The following is a 15,071-nucleotide window of genomic DNA, read 5'->3' on the forward strand; positions in this document are numbered from 1 at the left end:
TGGTAGCAAAACCCTTTCCAGATTGTCAGTGCTCACAGTCTATTGATGCTAACATCTCCAATGCCTCCAAATTAATATTTTCTCTGGCTTTTAAGGGTAGCAGCTTTTTGTTTTCATTTTTGCCTGAGAGGTTCCACATTCAGTTGATATTGTGGCTTTCTTTGGTTAATCAGTTTTGCTACTCCCCTCCAAACAGGCAAATAAACAAACTTGTCCTCAACACAGCCCAGAAAGAAGTTAGCTCACGAAAAATGAAGAGTATCTTGACCTGCAGGAATGGTGGGTGTGGTGGTTGTGGTGGTGCGTGTGGAGGTATACGTGACAGAGGGACGTGCAAAGCAGAAGCAAAAAGAGCTCTTTTCCTTGGAGCAGGCAGTCGCGGCAGTTGTGCAGCCATGGCCAAGAGTAAGGCTAGAGACCTTTGAGGTAAGAAGTAGGAGTTTCTGAAACAACTGGATGACCTGAAGGTAGAGCTGTCCCAGATGCACATAGCCAAAAGAACAGGCCACGTGGCATCCAAGCTCTCCAACATCCGAGTTCGCAAATCCATCACCAGTGTTCTCATTGTCATTAATCAGACTCAGAAGGAGAGCCTCGAGAAATTCTACAAGGTCAAGAAGTACAAGACTCTGGATCTGCAGCCCAAGAAAACGCATGCCTTGACTTGCTGACTCAACAAGCACGAGGAGAAGCTTGAAGACCAAGAAGCAGCAGTGGAAGGAAAGGCTGTACCCACTGCAGAAGTACATGGTCAAGGCTTGAGCATTGTGGCATCATTAAAACACAAACAAGGGGGTGCTGGCCCCGTGGCCTAGTGGTTAAGTTTGGCATGCTCTGCTTCAATGGCCTGGGTTCATGTGGGTTTGGATTCCAGGTGTGGACCTACACCACTCGTCAGCCATGCTGTGGTGGCAACCCACATACAAAAGAGAGGAAGATTGGCACAGATGTTAGCTCAGGGCTAATCTTCCTCAAGTGAAAAGGAAGATTGGCGACAAATGTTAGCTCAGGGCCAGTCTTCCTCAGCAAAACAAAACAAAACAAAACAAAACCACAAACAAATTGGCAAGAAAAAAGTAAAAAAAGTGAAAAGGCATAGGAAACAAGAACAGAAAAATCTATTGTAGTTGTTTTGTTTGTTACGGTTCCTCTCTTTCTATGTGCTATCCATTCTAGAGAGTCCCTTGAAGAGAGGGTCTGTGTTTCTCCATTCATTAGTGCTGTGGGAAGGAAAGGATTCCCTGAATGGTATTCTAATTGAACATCAAACCAAGACAATGCTTGCTTTCCAACTCTAAAGAGAAGGTTTTAGATCCCTGCTCTACTTAGGAAAAAAGTGCATATTTCCCATTTATATAGTAGGTTATGTAAATCTTCTTAATGAAACTAAAAGTATCGGTTGAATACTGGTGACAGTGTTCCTTTAAAAATGTTCTTGTGGAGTCACAGAGGACAGGATAATTAAAACTCCTTGCAGAGTTTAGTACTTTGACCTCTCATTAGTTTCAGCATTATAAATTGCCATTTGTTAGCAGCCTAATTTGATTATTAGCCCCTCTGAGCTTACAGCGTGCATTCTGAAGAGTGGACTCTGCGTGACTCAGAATGCATGCTGCTGCTGCATACCCGAGATGGAAATGGAGGCACAAATTGCCTTGCTCCTGTGTGTTCAGGAGTTAGTGGTTAAACAAAGGGAAGGCAGTCCTTTCCAACATCCGCAGCTCTGAGTTTGATAAAAGCAACTCAATGGGCAGTAGACTAGTTCATTCTGGAAGCAGCTTTATGATGTGTCAGGGAGGGAGGAGGAGAATGAGGGAATTTCGGTCCCTACAGTTTTATCATTAAAAAAAATTGGTATGTCACATTACCTTTTGTCACCCCGCATAGTGAAATAAAAACTGACTTACTTCCTCAAGGTATTTCAACAAATGATGGCAGAAACTTAGAGCTGGGGACTACTAGCACACTCATTCTTTGTCTCTCTGGGTAGGTACTCTGGTCTCAGCATTTTAATTAATTCCCTGATATTGCTACTAGGAGGCTTAGCAAGTGTAATCAGGCTTCTTGCCAAAGCCAATGTTCGTAAAACAACCTAACTTCTATTTTTTTTGTTTGTTTGTTTAGGTGAGTAAGCTAGGTTGTGAGACAGCAGAAAAACACACCCCCCCCCCCGTGCTTGCCAAATATAAGTAACTGAAAAAATTGGTCTCCTTGCCACCATTACACTCCAGAAGATCATGAAAGAGAATTAATTTAACTTAGAATTAAAGTTTGAATAATGTAGAACACATAATAAGGATAATAATAATGATAACAACGCAGTGGATTCTCTCTTAGTGAACTTCTACTTAATCAGCCTGCTGGATTAATTGACATTCAGTGAGACCCAGTGACCAATAGTCCTGGTACACTAACTGCTTGTGGTTAGTGGTGTGGTTAGAAGTAGGTGTGCTTAGCAGTGTCTAGCCTGGAGAGATACTTCTGCTTCAACCATTTGAGTTGTATGCTTACTGAAAATTAGTTGAGTTTGTTCCAAATCTATTTATGCCAGTTGTACATAATAATAATAATGTAATTATGTGATTTAATTAAATATTATGTAAACTGGTGAAATATGAATGCAAAGTAAGTAGTTGCTTCAATGAAATCTAGGCTAAATGCTTTTGTAAAACTCAGTAAAGGCAGGGTGCTAAAAAAATCTGTCAAATTAGGCGTGGGTTAGAAAAAAAATAAAAGATGAGGGAAATTGTAATAATTAGGAAGATTCTACATTCAGATTGCTTCATATGTTTTGTTTTTTACTTCATCTTATGGAAATTTTCAAACATATCTAAAATGAGAAAGTCTAGTATGATTAACATCATATTCTCGTCACCTACCTTCAACAATTATCCACACATGCCCAGTCTAGTTTCAGCTGTACCCTACCCACTCCCTCACCGCAATTATTTTGAAGCAAATCTCAGATATATCACTTCCCCTCACAGGTCTTCTTTAGTTCTCATTCCACTTTAAAGGAACCCAAACTGGAAATTATTACGGATGTGGCTTGTGCAAGCGAGATAGTGCAAAACTCTAAAAGTCAACCCATAAGTAAGGAAAAGGCTAGGGGTAGAAAAAAAATCATGGAATCCATATATTGGGCCCTAGAAGGGTGAAGCTATCTGCTAATCAACCTGTTATCAAAAAATATTTGTTAAAATAAAATATTTAAGATATATAATGTATTTTAATGATTGTTTCAATCACTTGGACTAACCAATGAACTACTCAGTCCTACTTGTTGGATTAGAGAGTTTTTAGCATAAAAATGATATTGATGATGATGTAATTGGCATGCTGAGGATGATGTACATGTCAAGGTTAGCATAAACGAACAACTTTGTAATGCCATATTTTCCAGGCTTAGTTCATTTGGAAAAAGAAAAACTCACGGCTTTAAGGTTTATTTCATCTGAAAAGTCATGACTTGGAGAGCAGCAAAGATATGTTTAAAATTGAGTTGTTTGCGCAAATCCAACTTCTTCTTTTATCATAGCCAGTCCTGTTCACAAGGATAAAATAGTTCAGTGACTCTGCGCCCCACTCCCCCACTCCCAGACACACTTGATAGGACCCCCCCCCAAGATGCTAATCCATTGACTAACCACTGCTATTTTTCAAGAATTTGAACTAAGATACATAGATCTAGTTAGAAAATGGACAGATGATTGACCTGAATGGCTGCTTTAGCCAAATTGGGCCATGTGAAGGCAGAGGAAGCGAGTTGAGAGAGACAGAGAGAGATGGCAAAGAGGTAGAGATAGAAAGGCCTTTTTGAGACAGAGTGAACAACCATGGTTTCTGAATTAACAGGTAAATTTCCAGTTCCTAGGGTCCTAAACTGGGCTTTGTGGGTTGCCCTTGGATTTCCATGAGATTGTTTGTTGCAGACTTATATTAAATTTCTTTCGGTTTAAGCTTGCTTAAATAGGTTCCTGTTCCTTAAAACCAACAATTACTGACTGAAAAACAGGATGGCCTTTGATATAGAGGGTGCAAGTAGAGAATCAAAAGGCACAGACAATAAAACACCGCACATTTTAAACAAAATGTAGTATTAGGCTAGGGTATCTCATGGCAAGCCCCTATGCACTTGTGTATACGTGTTATGTGTGCTTATGTGTATGGGTACGTGTGTATGACTTTAATATCCACTAATACCCATGCTATCTATAAAGCACCCAGGGCTGTGCCAGCTTAGGATAATTGATTCACATATAATCTTATGCAAGAAGGAATTATCTAGTGGTAAACTCAGGCCTATGGAACAGGGCAAGGTTACATTATTTATTCATGTTTTTACTACTATGCTCCTTTGTTGTTTTAAAGTTGCTTGTGAGCCTGAAAAAGAGAATTTTCTGTTTTTATTCTGTTTCATTCTCCTTGAACCCATTCCAGGTTGGTATCAGAAGATAATGCTTTCCCAAACACTCTTATTCAGCTATTGTACGTCTTCAATACCTCATACACGTCAAGCACTTTTGCATACTGACCTTAGTTAACTCTTTCTGCAAACTGTTTTATACAGGAGGAAACTGAAATTCAGAGAAATTACATGTCTTATGTGACGTTGCACGGCTAGTGAGTGGCAGAATGAGATACTCTTTCTATGGCAAGAAAGGGTGTTTCTTGCCGTAGGAAGGGTGTTTCTCCTCCGACTATTAGTGCAGTAGCATTGAGTATGAAAGCAGAATGGAACACATAGCTTAAAATAAGGCTCCAGTGGCATTCTTCCATGATGAAGAAATAATTAGTATTATAGATGAAATTCTTTTAATTTAGCACTCTGTTAATTCATCACTTGGGCTATTAAATGGGAATTTTGCTACTGAGAAAAATATGCTTTATGCAAGACAGAAAGGAGATGATCACAGCCCTGTGCTCAACTTGTAAGAACATACCTTGGTCCACATGAGTTTAACTCATAAGTAAATTTGAATCATCCCTGATTTGACCTTAGCTTCTTTTGTATACATCACTATTGCCTACAATATCCGCTCTACTTTCCACATGAAAAGCCCTGTGTGGAAATGTCAGGGAGTATTTTGTATTTTGAATAAGAATTATGAGGTATCCAGTGGAGGAAAATCTGGAAGGGTATTCAGGAAGGCTGGTTGGAACATTTTGCAAACAGCTCTACCCAAGCATACGCAGATCTAGTACCGATCAGGTAGGTCTCTGCTTTTCTGTGTATCTTCCTAGAGGAAATCACTTCCCTTGCCTGGATCTCTGTTTATCCATTTGTCAATTGAGCAACTTTGTCTAAATGATCTCTATAAATCTCTCCTAACTTGATAATTTTGCTTTCCATGAAATACCCTTTCCAAAGCAATAGCTCACTGAAACAGAATTATCTTACTCTTTTTCCTTTTAGAAAGTCACTTAATTGGATGGTAATGCATTTCCTAGAAGCTGGAGAATCTAATATTTGATGGATACCAGCTTAGTTGGTAGTGACATCTTATGTTGCTTCCCCTAGACGTTACACAATCTGACATGACTCTTCCATACAGTTCATCTGGCCCAGAGGTTAAACGTGTTCATTTGTTTATTATCAGGACCCTGCACACATGTCTGCCAACACTTCTAGCACTTGGAAAAAAAATAGAATTGCAGAGAGGCTTGGCATTTTACTTTTCTGTTGTTCTTGGCAGGATTGTTGTTTTCTCTTGCAATTTCATAAGCATTGTGTGGTCTTTATTGAATGACTAAAATGTATTTGTTTTCGGAGTATGACAGAGAACTATCATTCTCCTTTAAAAAAACCTTTGGGAAATAGTCTGTTCAATTTCTAAGGCTGCCACTCATTCAAAAATACTAAATACATTTAAAACAGAGAAGAATTCTTTGTCATAAAATGAAGGCAACTTCTAGAATATTCCACATGGCCAACTTCTAGTTTCCTTTAGGAAATAAACAGCCAACTCCCTCTCAACTCTACCTTAACCATCCAGTACAGGGTTTCCCCACAAATCCATTCACAGGAGCTTTGCTCACTCTAATTTCTCCATCCTCACAGATCTACATTCAGTGTTAACGACAGAACTGAAGGAGAGGTTGTGGAGAGTCTGTCAGATGTGCGCATTTTTTCTTGGAGCTTTTACATACTAATGGTCTATTTTCTGAGTCCTGGAAAAAGTTAAAATGAGTTTTATTATCAATAGTCTTTTCTTTCCCAGGGATAACCCTTTAGGCTTCCGTGACATTCAAATTGATATCCCTACTCCTGAAGCATTTTCCCTCTTTGTTTTCACATGAGTTGTCTTTTCTCACACTAGTTTTTCTTGAATAAACCCTTGATGTAACTTCCATGCTCTCTTAAATCTTGTCTAATAGTATATATTTGATTATTTTATTACATGACATCAGAAGACTATGTGGCTAACCTCAACGCTACTCACATTCTGGAAAAAGCCTCCATCTTTCTAACTGGCTGCTGAAGCAACACTACCAAGGGAAAAGTGGCTCTGACTTCATTCAAGTATTGCTTTCTTGTGTTGAACAGTTTTCTTAGATGTTTCTTTACTGTCATTTTTTTCTTACAATAGAAAGCAGCTAATAAATAATGCTTCACTGTCTACTGCTCTGGCCAGAGCCTCTCCTCACTTTTGTTTTTTTTAAAGATTCGCCCTGAGCTAACTTCTGTTGCCAATCTTCTTTTTTTTCCCTCCACAAAGCCCTAGTACATAGTTGTATATTCTGTTTGTAAGTCCTTCTAATTCTTCCATGTGAGCCCCCACCACAGCATGGCTACTGACAGACGAGTGGTGTGGTTCTTCACCCGGGAACCGGGCCTGGTCTGCCAAAGTGGAGTGCACTGAACTTTAACCGCTAGGCCCTCTGGGCTGGCTCTCTCCTCACTTTTTTTTTGCTGAGGAAGATTTGCCCTGAGCTAACATCTGTGCCAAGCTTCTTCTACTTTGTGTGTGGGTTGCTGCCACAGCATGACTGCTGACGAGTGGTGTAGGTCTGCACCTGGGAACCAAACCCAGGCTGCTGAAGCGGAGCACTCTGAACTTAACCACTAGGCCATGGGGCCAGCCCCTTTCTCCTCACTTTTTGAGAGAGTTTTGAATGAGGAACATGCTGGTTTATTTGTCATGTATAATTTTTCAATTGTTACTAAGAGATTGCAATCTAATAATCCTGTAGGGAATGGTGACTTTTAGGACATGTATGGATGTGCTATAGGTTACATTTCTGACATTTTGACTCACATATTTGTTTCAGTTATTGAGAACTTTAATGTGTTTTAAAAGGGCCAGAGAGTCACTTGTGACTTCAAAATTATTCCAGTCTTTTCCAGCTTATGTCACATTCTAGACAATAATAGAAATGACAGTGGAGGAAATAGCAGAGCAAAGGAATAGGTGACCTTCTCTATTTCTGTCATCTGGGAGTCTATGGAGAAACTTAACATATTTTTGTGAAGAGGTTGTGAAGCATAGATTATCAAGAACTATCAAGAATTTACATAGTATATTAGAACACTATACATTAGAAAAAAATAGAAATATATTTTGAGGAGAAAAGTTGCCCTTTAAACATCTATAATAACACAGCTTGTTAGAAAGAACCAAGGCTTTACCCACAGGAATTGAATAGTCACTGACCAATTGTTGGACTGACCTGACCAGTTATTTCCATCACTACAGTTCAACTGACACCTGGTTCTTCTATCGAGTTAGAATGAACACTTCCGTATGTTATTTCTAACACTGGAAGAGTTACCATGCTATGCCCTGCTCCTAATTTTTTCAATTTTTGCTATAAGTAAAATACAGTATTCATTAATCACTGCAGTGCAGGCAAAGCCTTCAACGTGGCTGAATGGAATCAATGGAAACAGACACTTCTGGGGCACAAAATTGCATGAAACAAAATGTTTGGGATTTTTGTCTTCTTCTCAAATGAAATGACCTCGGCATTAAAGTATAAACTTGGGCATGAAACCAAGCTTCCACCACAGCATATCCCTTATTGTAATTCAGATATGAAGTCCCCTGACCCCTGAATGCTGCATCACAATGGCAAGCAATTCTCTGCCACTCCCTGGTGCGTATGGAACAATTTGCTTACCTCTAGTGCCAGAGCTGATTCAGTGGATCCTACAGACCCTAGGGCCCTTCGGCAAGAACAGTTTAGACAACACTTCAGTAGGAAGTATAAGAACTGAAGGGCCAGCCCAGCCGTACAGGGTGGCTCAGGGAAAGGAACTCTCAGATGTTTGTTTTTTCCTTTTCCTCGTGTACCCATTTGGAGATAGTCTCTGGTCTGAATCCATCATTCTAATCTACCGGATCATAAAGGTGTACAAACCGTAAGTACACTCCACATCTCATGGTGGGTGGGTGAGGCATTACTATATGTGCACGTAGCCCAAGTTCTTCCCACAGACCATGAAATTGCAACTGTGGATGTGGATGTTTCTTTTACAGAACTTTTTCTCCAACTGTGGCTGCAGTATCCATTCTAAACCATTCTGACCTCAACTTGCAGTCAAACTGAGCAGCTACTGTTCTGCTCAGTGACAGGAACAGATTTTGCCATGTTTCTGCTGCTGTGGGATAGGAGCTCAGCTAATTAGTTCTGCTCAAAGTTACAACTGATGTGGCTCTATAATGATTTTGTCTTTATGTGTATAGAAGCAGCCTCTACCTAGTTTCTTTGTGTTGCTTATCACACAAGCTTCTAGGCTTTAAGAAATTTGTCTTTTATTTGAATCATGAACTGTACCTGTTATTGGTTGTGTATCACAACAAATATAATTTTAGCAGTGCTTCAAATTGAGCCTAACCGACATTCAGACACACCTGGGTGCATCTGATTAGCTGTAGAACAATCCACATTTACATGGATTTAGTCACTTGGGGAGAAGAGGCCTAGGAGAAGGCAAAGAGGAGGAGTGAAAAGAGAGAAATGAGGAGAATGAAGTAAGGAGATGGCAGGGAGAGTCTTGTAAGTGGGCACCTGGTTGGCAAAGATGAGATGGAGAAGAAGGGATGGGGAGGATCAGCGTCTGTCCCCTGATCTATTCCCAAAGACTTCTGTCTGAACTTATTGAATAGAGGCATTGCAGGCAGAAACAGAAAGAACTGTATTTACAAAGGACTGGTGAGACACATGATGTGGTATGCCAGGCTTCAAGTAGCTTTAATGACTCAGTAACCAATAGGAAACGGAAGTATGTAACTTTGGTATGGCGAGAATTTCATTAATAGTATTGAGTAGATCCTTGAGTGCTGATGTGGGCCCTCTCCCAGGCTAAAATCATATAATGGGCGCAAGTTCATGGTATTTGACTCCCCTAACCTTGCAGATCTCTCTTGCATAGGATCCATTCACCACTGATTTTCTTGCACTTCCACAAGAAACCTGGGCAGCAACTGGGAGCTGCATCATTTATAATCATATCTGGTGTATATCCCTTTCCATTGTTTGCTGGTCTGGTAATAACACAAAGTGAAAGTAACCTTGAATGAAGTCTAAGTTATCATTGTCTCCAGTCTTTAATGACCCAGCCATTGTGGTCTGGTGACCAAACATGACACAAAATAGAGGAAAAGGACATCCTGTGTGGACACGGTGTGGCCTCAGCTCAATGAGAATTGAAGGAATTATAATATCTCTTTGGCACCTCTAGGGTGTGGAGCTTCAGAAGCAGCAGGAGGACATGGCATGGCCATAGAGGGCACCATGGCAAGAAGCAGCCAGGTCACGGCAAGATGCCACCCTCAAGTAGCTATATGACAGCTCACGTTAATGAAATAAGTGAAGGTGTCCAGAAAAGAGAATATGGCAGAACTCCATAAGTTCACAGGAGACAGCCCTAACGATGTTCATCAATAGCTTGGTAAGCCTTGATGTGAAGGACAGGAAGGATACCCATACTTCCTTCATGATCTATTATTTAACTTACTGTTACTGTTACCCCTTCACCCTTCCTGAAATAATAATCTATTATATTTATGTAGCCTTTGCAGTTTACAAAGTGCTTTCACATGCATTCACTCATTTAATACTGAGAGCAACCCTGTGACGTAGCCAGGTCTTATAATCATTACACAGATAAAGAAATCTATGATATGGAGAGTTGAAAACATTTTCCCAAAGTAACATCTCTAAAGAGTTGAACTAGGTATAACTCAAGCCTTCTGTTGTAGACAGAATAATGGCCCCCCTAAAGATGTCCATGTCCTAATCCCCGAAACCTATGAATAAGTTAGCGTCCATGCGTTTTAACTGGGGAAAAGGGGTCGGATCAGTCAAAGAAATAGCGTCTTTCCTTCCCAAAGGACCACTCAGAGCAAATATCTAATAAGTAAGCAATAATTGTTTATTAATAGAGATATACAAAATTAGGCTGAAACAGGTACAGCGAAAGAAAATCAGTAAAATACGAGAATACAAGAATGGGAAAATGAAAGGAACATCAAACCGGGAACTCACAACATCCATGCCTTTAGCCGGGGGAGTCCCAACAGCACAGCCAGGTCGGGAGCGCCGGTTGAGAGAAAGGATCCTGGGCAAGGCAAGGCGTCCCCTCCGCAGGTGAGACTTCCGCGCAGGCAATGCTAAGTAAGGGTTTTTATTTAGGATTTCATCGAGGCCCATATGGGAACATCTGGTGTTTCTTTTCCTTAGATGTTAGGTGTTATCTAGTGTGTACGTGCACCGTGACTCCCAGTAATCGTCCAGAGCCGACACAACTGGCCAGCCTGTGTTTGCTCCTGACGTTCCCAGAGTCTTGAAACGTAAGCAGTTGCAGTTTGTATTGTGGGAGAAGGGCCAGTTCCCACCACAAGCAACTGTTTTGTACTTTTTCAGTGTAGATGGTTTCTGAGGTCATGGAGCGGCCATCATGGCTTCACTCATGTCAATTCACCATGTCAAAAAAGACTTTGCAGATATGAAAACGATTAAGGATCTTGAAATGGGGAGATTATTCTGGATTATCCAGGCGGGCCCAATCTAATCACGTGAATATTTAAAGTCAGAAGACTTTTTCCGACTGAGATCAGAAAGAGATACAACATCTAAGAAGGATCAGAAAGAGACTTGACATTGCTGGTTTTGAAAATGGAGGACAAGGCCAGGAGCCAAGGAGTGCAGGTGGCCTTCAGAAGCTAGGGTTCTCCCTATATTAGTTTCCTATTCTGCTTTGACACATTACCACAAACTTAGCGGTTTAAAGCAACACAAATTTATTATCTCACAATTATGGAAGTCAGAAGTCCAAAATAGGTCTTGTGGGCTAAAATCAAGATGTCAGCAGATCTGCATTCTTTCTGGAGGCTATAGGGGAGAATCTGATTCCTTGCCTATTCAAGCTTCTAGAAGCCACCTGCATTCCTTGGCTTGTGGTCCCCTTCCTCCATTTTTAAAGAGCATCACTCCAACCTCTGTTTCCGTCATCATCTCTCTCTCTCTCTCTGACTTCTGCTTCCCTGATAAGGATCTCTGTGATTATATTCGGCCTGCCTGGATAATCCAGGATAATTTCCAGAAAGGAATATGGTCCTGCTGACACCTTGATTTTAGCCAAGGTCTATGTCAAATTTCTGACCTATACAACCATATGATAAGACATTTGTATTGTTTAAGACACTAAGTTTGTGGTAATTTGTTACAGCAGCAGTAGAAAACTAATATACTTTCTAATTCTCATACCAGGCAGTTAAAGTATCATATAACAGCTTTGGTGCATTTTGAGGAGCATCATTTTGGTATCTACTAGTTAGTTCAGACTGGACCTTGGGCTTTCTGAATCCAGCAGTTTTCTTTCTAGTCAAGAATCTTAGAGGGCTTTGTTATCATTTTGAACTTATATCATGTTGCACATGCTCATGAATTTTTACTTACATGATGTAAGTCAGGATACATCATATGTATCCCTAGTCCCATCTTACAGATGACTGAACTGAAGCACTGATGTTAGGAATTAGAAACACAGCACTCATTTCCCCAGTTTGCTACTTAATATTCTGAGTCATGCTCTGCCCTGTCATAAAACTCTATAGGTATAACTAAAGAAAATGACAGTGGACAAAGATTTTGGTGGAGAAAATTATCTAAATGATTGAAGACATGAAAAAAACTGCAGAGGGACTGGAAGTGTGTAAAGTGCTGTGTATGTCCTCTGTTTACCAACCACATTTCATTTTCTCTTTGGTAGTTAATCCCGCTTGTTTCATAAATGGTGTAAAATGTAAAGAGATGATGAAGAAGAATTAGAGAAAATCGTGATTTTAATGTGAACAAGACTCAATAGGTAAAATGATAGGTTTTTCTGTTTGGGTATCAGTTGCATTTATACAAGCATTGATTTACAAGTCAGTTGTGCCACAAATTTACAAGTCCCAAAATAGCTAGTCAGCAATCTGGAAGCTGTCACCCTATCTCGCCACATCCCAGGAATAAAGATTCAGCAGTCACAGTGTAACTGACGAAATTGTTGTTGCTGAAGGTGGAATGCAATTCAGTTCCTACTCTCTCCTAGGAAGACTGGTTCAGCAGCTCTAACAGGAAGAAAAAAGATGCATTTGTGAGTGAATAAAACTGATGGGTCTCAGCGGTACACGAGAAAGATCTGTGGGGGAAATGAGATTTGTTTCCTATGTTGTCACTCTCTGGAGCAACACAAGATTACTTGGAAGATTTCAGACACAAGAAGCAAAATGACCCTAATATTCACAAGAAACCGATTGTCAAGAATTTACTACTCTTGAAAGCAGCTTGTCAAATTCCTTTTAGGAATATGTAACTCCTGCAGACAAACTCCACCCTAAAGGATGGTCAAATTAAACAGAAAGACAAGTAGATGGGCAAGTCCAACACTTACTGTCAGCTTCACACAACCCCTCATGACAAGGTCAACTGTAGGTATACTTGCAGAAAGCCTATGTGCTCCCAAATCTATCACCATCCCTATTGTATAGATGGGAAAGCCAAAGTTAGAGAGTTACGACTCTGTGAGTAGTAAGTGACAGAGCCAGGACTTGAACTCAGGTCTTCTTGGCTCCCAGTCCACTGCTCTGTTTACTCTTCTACAGGGAAAGTGTTAGTAGAATTTAGCCATGTGGTGACTTTAACTGAGGGAAAAAGGTTAACAACATGATGTACAAATAGATTTTTTGTGTGTGTTGCAGGAGCAAAGGATGGTTCCACATCCTTCTACTGAGCAGGACTTTTTCCCCTCAGCTTTTAAAGGGCTGCTTCTAAGCAGGTTGCTGTGTGTTCAGTGCTTCACATCTTTCACATCATCATTCTTTCACTGCAAAAAAACCTAACACATTTGAGTGAAAAGAATTTCCCAGTAAATTATTTTCCTGGGCAATAAAGTTTTAAAAGAAATTCGATCTATCATTTGAAATTAGGATGAATATCAGCACCAGTCAATTTTTTAAAACTTTTTATTTTGAAGTAATGTCAAACTTACAGGAGAATTGCAAGAACAATACAGAAAAAGTCGAATTGCCCTTTACCCATCTTTACCCTTCACTAATATTTAATAATTTGCCACATTTTAAACATTATTCTCTTTCTGTCTCTGTCTTCTTTGTCTATCTGTCTTTCTATACACACACACATACACACACATTTATGTAAACATTTTTTTCTGAACTATTTGAGAATATGCCTCATAAGTCCTTAGCTGTTCTGTGTGTCTTTCCTAAGAACAGGAAATTCTCTTATATAAGCACAATGTAGTTATCCAATTCAGGAAATTTAATATTGATAAAATACTTTTATCTAACCTATGGTCCATGTTCTGCTTTTGTCAGCTGACTCATTCATGTCCATTTGCAGCCTTTTCCCCTCCTATGCAGAATTCAGTCTAATCTCACATATTGCATTTAGTTATCATCTCTTTAGTTTTTAATCTGAAACTGTTCCTGAGCCTTACTTTGTTTTCATGATATTGGTATTTTTTAAAGAATGCAGTTCAGGTTTTTTAGACAATTTGTACTTCAAAATGTACTTCAATTTAGGTTTCTCTGATGTTTACTCATAATTAGATTCAAGTGAGACCTCCCTGCATACTACAAAAGTGGTGCTGGGGCCGGGCCCGTGGCTTAGTGGTTGGGTGAGCGCGCTCCGCTACTGGCGGCCCGGGTTCAGATCCTGGGCGTGCACCAACACACCGCTTCTCTGGCCATGCTGAGACCGCGTCCCACATACAGCAACTGGAAGGATGTGCAACTATGACATGCAACTATCTACTGGGGCTTTGGGGAAAAAAAGGAGGAGGATTGGCAATAGATGTTAGCTCAGAGCCGGTCTTCCTCAGCAAAAAGAGGAGGATTGGCATGGATGTTAGTTCAGGGCTGATCTTCTTCACACACACACACAAAACGTGGTATTGAGTCCATTTCAGCAAAGCACATCCAGAGGCACACATTGTCTGCCTTTCACCGATGAGGTGAATTTTGATCACCTGGTCAATGTATCATCTGTTTTCTCCACTGCATAGTTACTATTTCCCCTTGCTAAAGAAACTGCAGGGAGACATTTTAAGACCGTGCAGATATCCTGTTTCTCATCCATCCCCCTACCTCACATTTAGCATCAATTGATGATTCTTGCCTGAACCAATCTTTCCTACGATGGTTACAAAGTGGTGCTTTTCTAAATCCTCCACTCCCTCCATACTTATTATTGACATTTTATCTGTCTGTTGTCCTCTCTTTCTCTGTCTCTCTGTATGTCTGTCTCTTTATTTATCATCACTATAGGCTAATGATTCCTATTTTATTCAATGATTTATTATTCATTACCTTCCTTATTTATTTTGATGCTCAAATTGCACTAGATTTGCTCAAGGGGGTCCCTTTCAAGCTGATCATTTCAAAATCTGCCCCATTTTTTTTTTAGTACTTTCTTATTTTCTAGTAAAGCAAGATACATACTCTAGGCTCATCTTGCACCTTCTCTCCCCTAGCCTGGGTTTCAGCCATTTCTCCAAGGAGTCATAGTTTCTTTTAATGGGGAATGATATTTAGAAACCAGGAGCTAGACACTAAATATGC

The 15,071-nt window shown here is 40.1% G+C and overlaps 1 pseudogene; it reads left to right on the forward strand.

Moving 5' to 3' along the window:
* The first annotated feature begins 395 nt into the window (after positions 1-395).
* LOC131400541 (large ribosomal subunit protein uL29-like) lies at positions 396-762 on the forward strand (annotated as a pseudogene).
* The last annotated feature ends 14,309 nt before the right edge of the window (positions 763-15,071 follow it).

Source organism: Diceros bicornis, chromosome X (assembly GCF_020826845.1).
Source record: "Diceros bicornis minor isolate mBicDic1 chromosome X, mDicBic1.mat.cur, whole genome shotgun sequence".
NCBI classification, from domain to species: Eukaryota; Metazoa; Chordata; class Mammalia; order Perissodactyla; family Rhinocerotidae; genus Diceros; species Diceros bicornis.